The sequence below is a fragment of the Triticum dicoccoides genome, chromosome 1B, assembly GCF_002162155.2.
Source record: "Triticum dicoccoides isolate Atlit2015 ecotype Zavitan chromosome 1B, WEW_v2.0, whole genome shotgun sequence".
Taxonomy (NCBI): Eukaryota; Viridiplantae; Streptophyta; class Magnoliopsida; order Poales; family Poaceae; genus Triticum; species Triticum dicoccoides.
In genome coordinates this window covers 222,625,372-222,639,911 of record NC_041381.1, presented here as the reverse complement: position 1 = coordinate 222,639,911, position 14,540 = coordinate 222,625,372, and positions in this window count along the sequence as shown.

The following is a 14,540-nucleotide window of genomic DNA, read 5'->3' as shown; positions in this document are numbered from 1 at the left end:
GGTGTCTTATTTTTGTAGAAATTACTAGTCTCTCATGATTCGCTTATATTATTTTGAGAGTCTTTTAGAACAGCATGGTATTTGCTATGGGTATAAAATTGGTCCTAGAATGGTAGGCATCCAAGTTGGGAATAATAAAAACTATCATAGGAAGTGAGTTGGATGCTATGATCAATTTGATGCTTGATAATTGTTTTGAGATATGGAGGTAGTGATATTCAAGTCATGCTAGTTGGGTGATAAAGAATTCAAAGAATGCTTGTGTTGAAGTTAGCAAGTCCCATAGCATGCACATATGGTTAAAGTTGTGTAAAAAATTTGAAACATGAAGTGTACCTGGCTTGTGCATCCTTATGAGTGGCGGTCGGGGACGAGCGATGGTCTTTTCCTACCAATCTATCCCCCTAGGAGCATGCGCGTAGTACTAGATTTTTGATGACTTCTAAATTTTTGCAATAAGTATATGAGTTCTTTTGACTAATGTTGAGTCCAAGTATTATACGCACTTTTACCTTTCCGCTATAGCTAGCCTCTTCGGTACCGTGCATTGCCCTTTCTCACCTTGAGAGTTGGTGCAAACTTCGCTGGTGCATCCAAACCCCGTGATACGATACACTCTATCGCACATAAACCTCCTTATATCTTCCTCAAAACAGCCACCATAACTACCTATTATGGCATTTCCATAGCCATTCCGAGATATATTGCCATGCAACTTTCCACCGTTCCGTTCATCATCATCATGACATACGTTACTTTTGTCATATTGCTATTGCATGATCATGTAGTTGACATCGTATTTGTGGCGAAGCCACCATGCATTATTTTTCATACATGTCACTCTTGATTCATTGCACCATCCCGGTACACCGCCGGAGGCATTCATATAGAGTCATATCTTGTTCTATCTTCGAGTTGTAATTCATATGTTGTAATCAATAGAAGTGTGGTGATCATCGTTATTAGAGCATTTCCCAAAAAGAAAAAAAAGAAAAAAAGGAAGAAAGGCCAAAAGAAAAAAAGAAAGGCCCAAAAGAAAAAAAGAAGAAAAAAAAGAAAAAGAAAAAAAAGAAATAAATAAATAAAAGGGCAATGTTACTATCTCTTTTTCCACACTTGTGCTTCAAAGTAGCACCATGTTTTTCATATAGTGAGTCTCATAAGTTGTCTTTTTCATACTAGTGGGAATTTTTCATTATAGAACTTGGCTTGTATATTCCTACGATGGGCTTCCTCAAATGCCCTAGGTCTTCGTGAGCAAGCAAGTTGGATGCACACCCACTAGTTTTCTTTTGTTGAGCATTCATTTATAGCTCTAGTGCATCTGTTGCATGGCAATCCCTACTCCTCATGTTGACATCAATTGATGGGCATCTCCATAGCCCATTGATTATCCTCGTCAATGTGATACTTTCTCCTTTTTTGTCTTCTCCACACAATCCACATCATCATATTCTATTCCACCCATAGTGCTATATCCATGGCTCACGCTCATGTATTGCGTGAAGGTTGAAAAAGTTTGAGATTATTTAAGTATGAAACAATTGCTTGGCTTGTCATCGGGGGTATAGAAGTTGGGAACATCTTTGTGTAACGAAAATGAAGCATAGCCTAACTATATGATTTTGTAGGGATGAACTTTCTTTTGCCTTGTTATTTTGAGAAGACATGATTACTTTGATTAGTATGCTTGAAGTGTTACTATTTCTTTTATCAATATGAACTTTTATTTTGAATCATTTGGATCTGAACATTCATGCCACAATAAAGAAAATTACATTGAGAATTATGCTAGGTAGCATTCCACATAAAAAATTCTGTTTTTATCATTTACCTACTCAAGGACGAGCAGGAATTAAGCTTGGGGATGCTTGATACGTCTCCAACGTATCTATAATTTTTGATTGTTCCATGCTATTATATTACCCTTTTTGGATGTTTATGGGCTTTATTATACACTTTTATATCATTTTTGGGACTAACCTACTAACCGGAGGCCCAACCCATATTGCTGTTTATTGCCTGTTTCTGTATTTCGAAGAAAAGGAATATCAAACGGAGTCCAAACGGAATGAAACCTTCGGCATCGTGATTTTTTGGAAGAATATCATCCTGGAGGCTTGGAGATCAAGTCAGAAGACCCTCGAGGAGCCCAGGAGATAGGGGGGCGCGCCCCCACTACAGGGCGCGGCCCCCTGTCTCGTGGGCCCCTCGAGCACCTCCCGACCGACTTCTTTTGCCTATATAAGCCTACGTACCCTAAAACCATCAAATATCAAGATAGATCAGGAGTTCCGCCGCCGCAATCCTCTGTAGCCACCAAAAACCTCTCGGGAGCCCATTCCGGCACCCTGCCGGAGGGGGAATCCATCACCGGTGGCCATCTTCATCATCCCGGCGCTCTCCATGACGAGGAGGGAGTAGTTCACCCTCGGGGCTGAGGGTATGTACCAGTAGCTATGTGTTTGATCTCTCTCTCTCTCTCTCTCTCTCATGTTCTCTCGATGGCACGATCTTGATGTATCACGAGCTTTGCTATTATAGTTGGATCTTATGATGTTTCTCCCCTTCTACTCTCTTGTGATGAATTGAGTTTCCCTCTTGGAGTTATCTTATCGGATTGAGTCTTTACTTTGAGAACACTTGATGTATGTCTTGCCGTGTTTATCTGTGGTGACAATGGGATATCACGTGCCACCTGATGTATGTTTTGGTGACCAACTTGTGGGTTCCGTCCATGAACCTATGCATAGGGGTTGGCACACGTTTTCTTGACTCTCCGGTAGAAACTTTAGGGCACTCTTTGAAGTACTTTGTGTTGGTTGGATGAATCTGAGATTGTGTGATGCATATCGTATAATCATGCCCACGGATACTTGAGGTGACAATGGAGTATCTAGGTGACATTAGGGTTTTGGTTGATTTGTGTCTTAAGGTGTTATTCTAGTACGAACTCTTCTATAGATTGATCCGAAAGAATAACTTTGAGGTGGTTTCGTACCCTACCATAATCTCTATGTTTGTTCTCCGCTATTAGTGGCTTTGGAGTGACTCTTTGTTGCATGTTGAGGGCTTGTTATATGATCTATATATGTTATTATTGTTGAGAGAACTTGCACTAGTGAAAGTATGAACCCTAGGCCTTGTTTCCTATCATTGCAATACTGTTTACGCTCACTTTTATCATTTGTTACCTTGCTGTTTTTATTATTTCAGATTACAAATACCTATATCTACTATCCATATTGCACTTGTATCACCATCTCTTCGCCGAACTAGTGCACCTATACAATTTACCATTGTATTGGGTGTGTTGGGGACACAAGAGACCCTTTGTTATTTGGTTGCAGGGTTGTTTGAGAGAGACCATCTTCATCCTACGCCTCCCACGGATTGATAAACCTTAGGTCATCCACTTGAGGGAAATTTGCTACTGTCCTACAAACCTGTGCACTTGCAGGCCCAACAACATCACTCCCCCACTTCACAAAAATTTGCCGTTTTATTCGCATCTCTTCTTCTGTTTGTCATTTTCTTGCCGGATCTGTTTTTGAGTGCATTCTTTTTGTGAAGTCATCATGACTCAAGAGAACACCAAATTGTGTGACTTCTCAAATACCAACACCAATGATTTTATTGGCACTTCGATTGCTCCTCCCTCCACTAGTGTGGAGTCTTGTGATATTAATACTGCTTTGCTGAATCTTGTTATGAAAGATCAATTTTCCCGTACTCCTAATGAGGATCTCGCATCCCATCTTAATACCTTCATGGAATTATGTGATATGCAAAAGAAAAAATATGTGGACAATGATGTGGTGAAGATGAAATTATTTCCGTTTTCTTTGCGCGATTCTGCAAAAAATAGGTTCTCTTCTTTGCCTCGCAATAGTATCGATTCTAGGAATAAGTGCAAAGATGCTTTTATCACTAAGTATTTTCCGCCCACAAAAATTATTTCCCTTAGAACCCAGATCGTGAATTTCAAGCAACATGAACATGAGCATTTTGCACAATATTGGGAAAGGATGAAAATGATGCTAAGGAATTGCCCAACTCACGGGTTAAATCTTTGGATGATCATGCAAATTTTTATGCGGGGTTGAATTTTGTTTCTCGTAATCTTTTAGATTCCGCCGCGGGTGGTACTTTTATGGAAATTACTTTGGGTGAAGCCACCAAATTGCTTGATAATATCATGGCAAATTATTCACAATGGCATACCGAAAGGGCGCCTACTAGTAAAAAAGTAAATTCGGTTGAAGAAATTTCTTCTTTGAGTGATAAAGTTGATGCTCTTATGAAATTGGTTGCTAGTAAAAGTGCTCCTATTGATTTTAATGATATGCCTTTGTCTACCTTGATTGAGAAAAATAGTGATGCCATTGATGTGAATTTTATTTATCGCAATAATTTCAACAACAATGCTTATAGATGAAATTTTAATCCTAGGCCTTTTCCTAGTAATTCCTCTAATAATTACGGTAATTCCTATGGAAATCAATCTTACAATAATAATAGGAATACCTCTGATCTTGAGAATAATATTAAAGAAATTTATCAACACGCAAAAAGTTTTCAACACTACCATAGAAGAAAAGTTGAATAAGATTGATGATTTGTCTAGAAGTGTTGATAGAATTGCTCTTGATGTGGAAAATCTCAAGATGGCAGTTTTTGTGCCTAAGGTTGATGAATCAATTAAAGCTCTTTATGTTTCTATGGATGAAAGTAAGAAAAGAACTACTATGCTCAGAGCTAAAAGAGAATTTTTAGAGAAAGCCTTTTCTAGTGATTATTCTTGTAAGAATGATGAAGATCTTAAAATGATTGGTGTTTCTTCTATTGATTCCTTGTTTAGTAAAGATAAGATTGATGAGGGACTGGAGAAGAGTCAACTTTAGGTAGAAGGCATCCCAATATTTCGGAGGGTGAAAATCTTGTTGAGAAAATTGATGAAAGTGGGTGTAACATCCCAAATTTCCAATTTGGAATGTTATACATAGGTCATCATTGCATATCATATTTTATTGCATTCTGGTTAATCCTAGAAATTCTAAGCAACTCAAGGACCCACGGAGAGAGTTGGGGATTTTGTTTGTTTTCATATTTGAATTTTCTCAAATATTGAAAAGAGGATCATTTTGGTTTTAATCATTTTTGTCTCAGAATATTTCCAATATTAATCAAAAGAGAGGGGATAAAATGACTTCTCCAAAATAAAAGAAATATTGGAGGAAAAATGTTAAAATCAAATAAGAATTTTATTTGGACTTTTATTGCTATTTTATTTGAATTAGGAAAATATGCATTTTTCAAAAATTGCATTAGTAGCCCAAATAAATGTTTAGTTTGTCCGCAATATTATTAGAGGACCGTTGAAAATTTATTTCAGAATTTTTGGACTCCGTTTAGTATTTCTTTTGTTTGTTTTTCCGCATCAATTTTTTTTTAAAAACAACGCACCGACCTAACGGGCCGTGCCCGACCCGGACACCGCCCGACCGACCTTTAAAGGGCGAGGCCCGAGCCCACAGCGCCGCCACCCCGCCCGAAACCCTAGCTCCACCAGTCCCACCTCGAAACCCGTGCTGCCGCCGCCACTTCGTGCCACTGCCGCCTCCGCGCGACGCCTGCTCCCCGTCGCGCCGCCGCCGCCGACCGCCAGAGTCGCCGCCGCCACTGGAGTCACCGCCGCCGCCACTCGCCGGAGGTAGAAACCGCCGCCGCCATCGTCTCGGTTTTTCTTAGAAAACCGATAGTTTTTTTTAGAAAACTAGATCTAGTTTTTTAGATCGGTTCGTTTTTTTTACGTTTAGTTATTTAGCGGACGTTCATCCTCGTTTTAACAACGTTGTTCGTCAGTTAGTTGTAGACAACGAACATTCGTTTGTTAGCCTGTTCGTCTTGTTTTTTTCCAAGGATTTTCTGCGATTATTTTCGATCGCGATTTCTGCCCTGATCTTCGATCTAGTTTATCTTTTTGCTCATTTATCCAAATCAGATGAAACAAGCGTCTAGATCTTCATCTCAAAGCCCTCTTTCTGTTGAACCAACTTAAACAAGATTCTGGTATTATAAAATTTGACTTTAGTCCCGATTAGTAAATGAATTTTGTTTCTTTCATAGTTTGAGTTTCGTTGCTCCGTTTGATTTGATTCTTTTTGCAAACCGGAGTTCTTCAGTTGAACTTTCTGGTTAGATCTTCTTATTTGAGTTTTACCCGTGCTTCTAGTTGAGTGCTTATGTATGTTATTGTCTTTTTCCAATAGAATTCCCGGAGTGCGAAGCGTGCTACTACGAGTCTCTAGGTTTTGCGGATCATTAGCAAGGCAAGTAACACTTTGATCATATCCCTTTATTACCCAGTTTTTATGCATTAGTTTCAATCCTCAAACATCACATGGTTAGGATCTATTAACATGTGGGTTTGGGAACTAGATGATGAGTTAGAACCTATTGCCCTTTTATTATCAAACCTTTGGGTGTTACTTCTACGTTATGCTCAGGATTGCTATGCTATGCTCGTAGACGTGGATTGGGTGAGTGCATCCATGACAGATGTGAGTATTGTTAATTAATGGTTAACTTAAGGTGGCTACTTAAATACACATCTGGGTGGATTGGTTAAGGCACCCTGGAGTACCCAGTGGTTGTCAGGGCACCTGGAGAATCCAGTGTTGTCCTAGGATATCCCGGAGTACCCGTGTGATCATCGCACGGTTTGCCACCCAGGCTCAAAGGGATCATAAGATTATTCATGCTAGAAACTTCCGTGTGCAGCCACAAGCCATTATGGGCTCTGGCATAGTTGAGTATGTTGCGTGAGCTCTTGAAGAGGTGGACTAGCAGATGTAGGGGAAAGTAGGTGTAACTGTCCACCCAGAGTAAAGAGTTAATGTTTCTGAAAGACTGTGTCTCGGTCATCCATTTCTCAAACACCATGTAGTGCGAGAAATTCAACGGAGGAGGTCGAGTCTTGTGGGGAAAAGTGTGCAAACCTCTGCAGAGTGTACAAACTAATCATGGTTAGCCGTGTCCCCGGTTATGGACATCTTGAGTATCTAGTTCTTGGATTATCATGTTGATCTCATCACTCTAAATTAATTTGTTGGGTTTAATGATATTGCTTAATTGGGATTGAGTTGGAGGAACCTTCTCAATGTTTAACAACCACCATGATAGGTAAATGAAATTTATTCCTTTGATGTAGGAAAAAATTGGCTTTATGCAAAAACTTTAACCATAGAGCTTTCCACCAGCCATATATGCATGTAGTGATAGCGTTTATTCTGTTCATTACTCTATGTGTTACATTGCCAGCATATTCCATGTGCTGACACGTTTCGGGCTGCAACATATCATGTTGCAGACTTTTCAGACAACGAGTAAGGTGCCATAGGTCGTTGTCGTTCACTCAGCTATGCCGTTGGAGTTGATGGACTCACTTTATCTTCCAAGCCTTCCGATGTTATCTTATTTAGATGGTCTTAAGCCATATTATTGTAATAAGTTCTCTTTTGAGACATTTGATGTAATAAGTGTGTGATTGAAACTCTATTATAAATCCTCAAGTGATGTGCGTGTCAGCATTACCGATCCAGGGATGTCACTGATGCACAGAGACTAGACCGCTTGAGGTCTGGTCGCTACAGTGGGTTTGGAGAGGTCAAAACTTTAGTTAGTGATGCACCCACTCTTTTGGATTACAAAGACTTTAATTATGATAGTTGCTCTTTAATTGATTATATTTCTTTGTTGCAATCCATGCTAAATTCACCCCATGCTTATGAACAAAACAAAGCTTTTACTAAACATATTGTTGATGCTATGATGAAAGCTTTGGAAGAAAAATTGGAATTAGAAGTATCAATTCCTAGAAAATTGCATGATGAATGGGAACCTACTATCAAAGTAAAGATTAAAAATTATGAGTGTTTTGCTTTGTGTGACTTGGGTGCTAGTGTTTCTACAATTTCGAAATCTTTATGTGATGTGCTTGGTCTTGCCAATCTTGAAGAGTGTTCCTTGAATTTGCACTTGGCGGATTCTATATTAAAAAGCCTATGGGAAGAATTAATGATGTTATTATTCTTGCAAATAGGAATTATGTGCCCATAGATTTTATTGTTCTTGATATTGATTGCAATCCGTCTTGTCCAATTATTCTTGGTAGACCGTTTTACGCACTATCAGTGCCGTGATTGATATGAAAGAAGGCAATATTAAGTTCCAATTTACTTAGAGGAAGGGTATGGAACACTTTCCTAGAACAAAAAACAGGCCACCTTATGAATCAATCATGAGGGCTTCTTATGGATCTCAAACCAAAGATGACAAAACTTAGATCCTTGTCTTACGCCTAGCTAAGGGCTTAAAACTATAGCGCTTGTTGGGAGGCAACCCAATGAATAAAATTTATTTTTGCTTTTTTGCTTTATGTTCTTGTGTGTTCACACAATTATGCCTCTTGTATGATTGTGTTTTAGTTAGTGTTTGTGCCAAGTAAAGCCTTTAGGATCTTCTTGGGTGATAGTTGTTTGATCTTGCTGCAAAAGACAGAAACTTTGCACTCATGAAAATAATTTTCATAAATCACATAAAAGAGATTTTGCCATGATTCTTATTGCATAATATTAATATACAAATTACCCTGGTTGTCCTAATTATTCAGAATTTCTAGAGTTACAGAAGTATTCAAAAAGTTCTAGATTACTATAGACTGTTCTGTTTTGACAGTTTGTGTTTTCTTTGTGTTGTGTGCTTATTTTGATGGCTCTATGATTTTCTTTGATGAGTTTTTGCCATAGAAAAGTTGGAATACCATAGATATAATACAAAAACAAAATATTAATTGGTCTTATACAACACTTATAGTAGTGGTTTGCTTTCTTTTACTAACGGATCTCACAAAGGTTTTGTTGAGTTTTTGTGTGATTGAAGTTTTCAAGTTTTGGGTTATCTTATGATGGATGAAAGAAGGATAGAAGAGCCTAAGCTTGGGGATTCCCCGGCATCCCAAGCTATTATCGAAGAATGAGCAACCAACTAATCTTGGGGATGCCCCCGAATGGTATCCCCTCTTTCTTCTAATGACAATCGGTATTTTACTCGAGACTATATTTTTATTCGTCACATGATGTGTTTTGCTTGGAGCGTCTTGTATGATATGTGTCTTTGCTTGTTTTATTTTGTGTTTTAAGTCATCAATCCTTGCTGGACACACCTATTTGAGAGAGCCAAAATTATATCATGACTTGTTAGAATTTCTCTTTGTGCTTCACTTAAATCTTTTATGAGCTAGGACTTACTCTAGTGCTTCACTTATATCTTTTTGAGCACAGTGTGCTTAGTATTTTTGAAGAAATGCTCTCTTGCTTCATTTAGATTTATTTGAGAGTTAGTAAATTTTTTAAGAAATTCTCTCTTGCTTCACTTAAATTATTTTGAGAGAAAGAAAATTTGTTATACTCATGATCTTCACTTATATTTGTTTGAGCTTATGAAAAGCAACACATGAAAATTAGTCCCAAAGTGATATATATCCAGGAAGGATAAAGTAAAGAAAAAATGTCATGAAGATCATTGGACAAAATAAATTTGATTCTTAGTAATAGTTTTGAGATATGATGATGTGATATGTGAGTTATGTTGATGAGTAATTGTGCTCTAGTAAGAATATTGGTGTTAAGGTTTGTGATTCCCTATGCATGCACGAAAGTCAATAATCATACAATGAAAATTATATCCTACTTGTGGTGCATTATTCGGTGTTAATTATGCTTAATTCTTGCTTATGAGATTATTCGTTTCTTGGTTGGTCGCTTCTCAATCTTTTTGCTAGCCTTCATTTTGCACTAAGTACGATCTCTACTTGTGCATCCAAAATCCTTTAAACCAGTTTTGCCATATGAGTCTACTATATCTACCTATATGCGGTATTCTTTTGCCGTTATAAGCAAATTTGCATGTGCCATCTCTAATTTCCAAAATAAACTTCTCTTTTGTGTGTTTGTTTCGCTCGCGGAACGGTAACGGGTGGCTAATATTTTCCATGTTGGATGTGTTATTCTCACGATGAGTGTTTATTCACTTGTCATCGCATGAGAGTAAGGCAAAGGTTTTAGGGATTCCCAGTCCCGAAATGCAAAAATTAATTTACTTTATGTTGTCAAATAATAAATTCCTTGGAAAGTGTTGGTATGGAAGGCACCCGTGGATATGGTCAGCCATGGAAAGTGAAATTATGGTGGAGAAAGGAATAAACTTTATTTTCTGTTTGGGAACCGCCTATGGCATATCTAGCATGGAAAGTGTTGGGAACTCTAAGTCATTTTCGTTTGTGGGATGGATACACCTCCCAATATGTTTTTATCTCTAATTTTTCGCTTTGAGCTCTGGCACCTCTACAAATCCCTACTTCCCTTTGCGAAGGGCCTTTCTTTACTTTATAAATTTTTATTTTGAATTTGAGTCTCCATGTTCTCTTATAAAAGCACCAACTAAGAGGCAATATGATCATGCTTAAGTATTGGGTGTAGCTAATATTCAAGTGCGTTTCATGAATGGATCAATGTTTGAGCATGATGGGCAAGGGATAACTTGTTTTAGCATTGATATTTTGAAAGACATGGTTGCTTGTTGATATGCTTGAGTATCTAAATTATTATGTCAAAACCAGACTATTGCTCTAAATCACATAAAAGTCCAAACGTCCATGCTATAAAGAAAAGAATATGATATGACATGATAAACATCACTCCACATAAAAAATTCTGTTTTTATCACTTACCTACTCGAGGACGAGCAGGAGTTATGCTTGGGGATGCTGATATGTCTCCAATGTATCTATAATTTTTGATTGTTCCATGGTGTTTTATTATCAATCTTGGATGTTTTATAACCATTTTATATCATTTTTTGGTACTAACCTATTGACATAGTGCCAAGTGCCAGTTGCTGTTTTTTCCCATGTTTTTACATCGCAAGAAATCAATATCAAACGGAGTCCAAATGCCATGAAACTTTACAGAGATTTTTTATGGACCAGAAGGAAGATGTTGGGCCCTAGTTGCACCTGGGGGAGTCCTAAGGAGGGGACCACCCACCAGGGCGTGCCAGGAGGCCCAGGCGCGCCTTGGTGGGTTGTGCCCACCTCGGGTGCCCCTCGGACCGCCTCTTTGCTCTATAAATACCCCAATATTCCAGAAACCCTAAAAGCGTCAAGGAAATATTCATCCAGCCACCGCAGAGTCCAGAACCACGAGATCCAATCTAGACACCATCTCGGATGGGGTTCACCACCTCCATTGGTGCCTCTCCGATGATGCGTGAGTAGTTCTTTGTAGACCTTCGGGTCCGTAGTTAGTAGCTAGATGGCTTTCTCTCTCTCACTGGATTCTCAATACAATGGTTTCTTGGAGATCCGTATGAAGTAACTCTTTTTGCGGTGTGTTTGTTGGGATCTGATGAACTTCGAGTTTATGATCAGTTATATCTTTTTATATCCATGAAAGTTATTTTAGTTTCTTTGATCTCTTGTATGCATGATCTCTTATAGACTCGTATTTCGTTTTCGATATTTGGGTTTTGTTTGGCCAAGTTGATCTATTTATCTTGCAATGGAAGAGGTGCCCGGTAGTGGGTTCGATCTTATGGTGCTTGATCCCAGTGACAGAAACGGAAACAACACGTATGTATCATTGCTACTAAGGATAAAAAGATGGGATCTATATCTACGCAATAGATAAACGGATATTGTCTACATCATGTCATTGTTCTTATTGCATTACTCCATTTTCCATGAACTTAATACACTAGATGCATGCTAGATAGCGGTCGATGTGTGGAGTAATAGTAGTAGATGCAGGCAGGAGTCGGTCTACTAATCTTGGACGTGATGCCTATGTAATGATCATTGCCTGGATATCGTCATAATTTTTTGAAGTTCTATCAATTGCCCAACAGTAATTTGTTTACCCGCCTTTGCTATTTTTCTCGAGAGTAGCCACTAGTGAAACCTACGGCCCCCGGGTCTTCTTTCTCATATAGTTGCCTTGTGATCTACTTTTCCTTTGCATTTATTTTCAGATATATTAAACCAAAAAATACAAAAATACCTGACTGCAATTTATTCTTATTTATTTTGTTTGGCGTTCGATCTATCAATCTACTACAATTTCCTCACGTTCGTTTTGCCTATCTTGAGGCGCCGTACCCCAGAAGGGATTGACAACCCCTTTAACCCGTCAGGTTGCGAGTATTTGTTCTTTGTGTGCAGGTGCTGTTTATGTTGTGTTGCTTGGTTCTCCTACTGGTTCGATAACCTTGGTTTCTTCACTGAGGGAAATACCTACCGTCGCTGTGCTACATCATCCCTTCCTCTTTGGGGAAATACCGACGTAGTTGTAGCAGACAAGCACTTTCTGGCACCACTGCTAGGGAGTCATCAATGTACCGATCAGATGACCGGAGACAAGGATATGTTTCGTGAGCTTGCTAAAAATGACGACCCTCGAAAGTATGTCCCTTTTGGTGATAACTCAAAGGGTAAGGTGGTTGGCCTTGGTAAGGTGGCCATCTCACATGATAGCTCCATTCAAAATGTCATGGTTGTTGAATCTCTTGGCTATAATTTACACTCTGTATCTAGACTAGCTGATTTCAGTTTCAATGTCCTATTTACTGAAGTAGATTGCCAAGTGTTTCGAGGAGTTAATCATAAAATGGTCTTTACCAGTATATGTAGAGGTGATCTATGAATTGTTGATTTCACTAAAAAGGCTCAACCTAGAACTTGCTTAATTGCTAAATCTTCTAAATGTTGGTTGTGGCATAGGAGGTTAGGTCATGTGGGCATGCGGAATCTTGATAAGCTTATTAGAGGTGATCACATCCATGGATTTAAAGATGTTATATTTGACAAGGATGGAATTGGATTGCTTGTCAAGCAGGAAAATAGGTTGGAGGAAGCCACCCCATGAAGAACATCATGACCACGAGAAGACCACTTGATCTACTTCATATGGATCTCTTCAGTCCAAACGCCTACAAGAGTCTCAGTGGTAACTCGTTCGGTTTAGTCATAGTCGATGATTTTTCAAGATTTATGTGGGTGTTCTTTCTTGATGATAAATCGCAGGTCCAAAAGATCTTCAAGAACTTCGCCAGAAAGGCCCAAAATCAATTTGAAGTGAAGATCAAGAAGGTTTGCAGCGACAACGAAACGGAGTTCAAGAACGCCAATGTGGACACCTTTCTTGATGAAGAAGGGATTTCACACGAGTTCTCGGCTACGTACATGCCTCAACAAAATGGAGTTGTTGAGAGGAAGAACCGCACGCTCATCAAAATGGCGAGAATGATGCTTAATGAATACAAGACACCAAAACACTTTTGGGCGGAAGCGGTTGAGACAGCTTGTCATGTAACGAATCGTCTATATCTTCACAAGCTACTCGGCAAGACGGCATACGAGCTTCTCACCGGTAACAAACCCCAATTTGGATACTTCGAGTATTCAGCTCAAAGTGCTACATTCTTGATAAGCATCATCGTTCGAAATTTGCACCTAAATCTCATGAAGGTTTCCTACTCGGTTATGGCTCAAACTCTCACACATACCGTGTCTACAACAATTTCACCCAAAAGGTTGAAGAGACGGTAGATGTGAAGTTTGATGAATCTAACGGCTCGTAAGTAGAGCAATTGCCAATTGATGTAGGTGACAAAGATCCTTCGGAAGCAATCCAAGACTTGTCTATTGGCAAGATACGCCCAATGGAGGTGAAGGAGAGTACCCCGTCCATCCAAGTGGAAGCTTCTACCTCATGACAAGGTGAACCAAGAGTTAACACGGAGGCATCCACAAGTGGAACGCATCAAGACGATGGGAAAGAGGATGTACAACAAGATGAACCTCATCGACCTCCTTCTCCACCTCCACAAGAGAACAACAACACCAACAACGAAGAAGGCCAAGAGGAAGAACAACATGATGAAGAAGATTTTCCACCCTGACCCAAACAAAAGCTCTCACGAGTTAGAGTAAGAGTTTCACAAGACCATCCCGTCGAACAAATCTTGATGGTATCCAAACCGGGAGAATCACTCGCTATAATACTCATTTGGCTAATTTTTGTGAACATTATTCATTCATCTCTAGCATTGAAACCATGAAGGTTGAAGAAGCATTGGAAGATCCGGATTGGATAAATGCTATGCACGAATAGCTACACAACTTTGAGAGAAACCAAGTGTGGACATTGGTTGAGAAGCCCGACAACAACCACAACATCATCGGTACCAAATGGGTGTTTCACAACAAGCAAGACGAAGATGGACAAGTCGTTCGCAACAAAGCATGTCTCATCGCCCAAGGCTACACTCAAGTCGAAGGTATGGACTATGGTGAGACATATGCCCCCGTTGCTAGACTTGAGTCCATCCGCATCTTACTTGCCTATGCAAATCACCATGATATTACCTTGTACCAAATGGACATTAAAAGTGCTTTTCTAAATGGTGAAATTGAGGAGGAA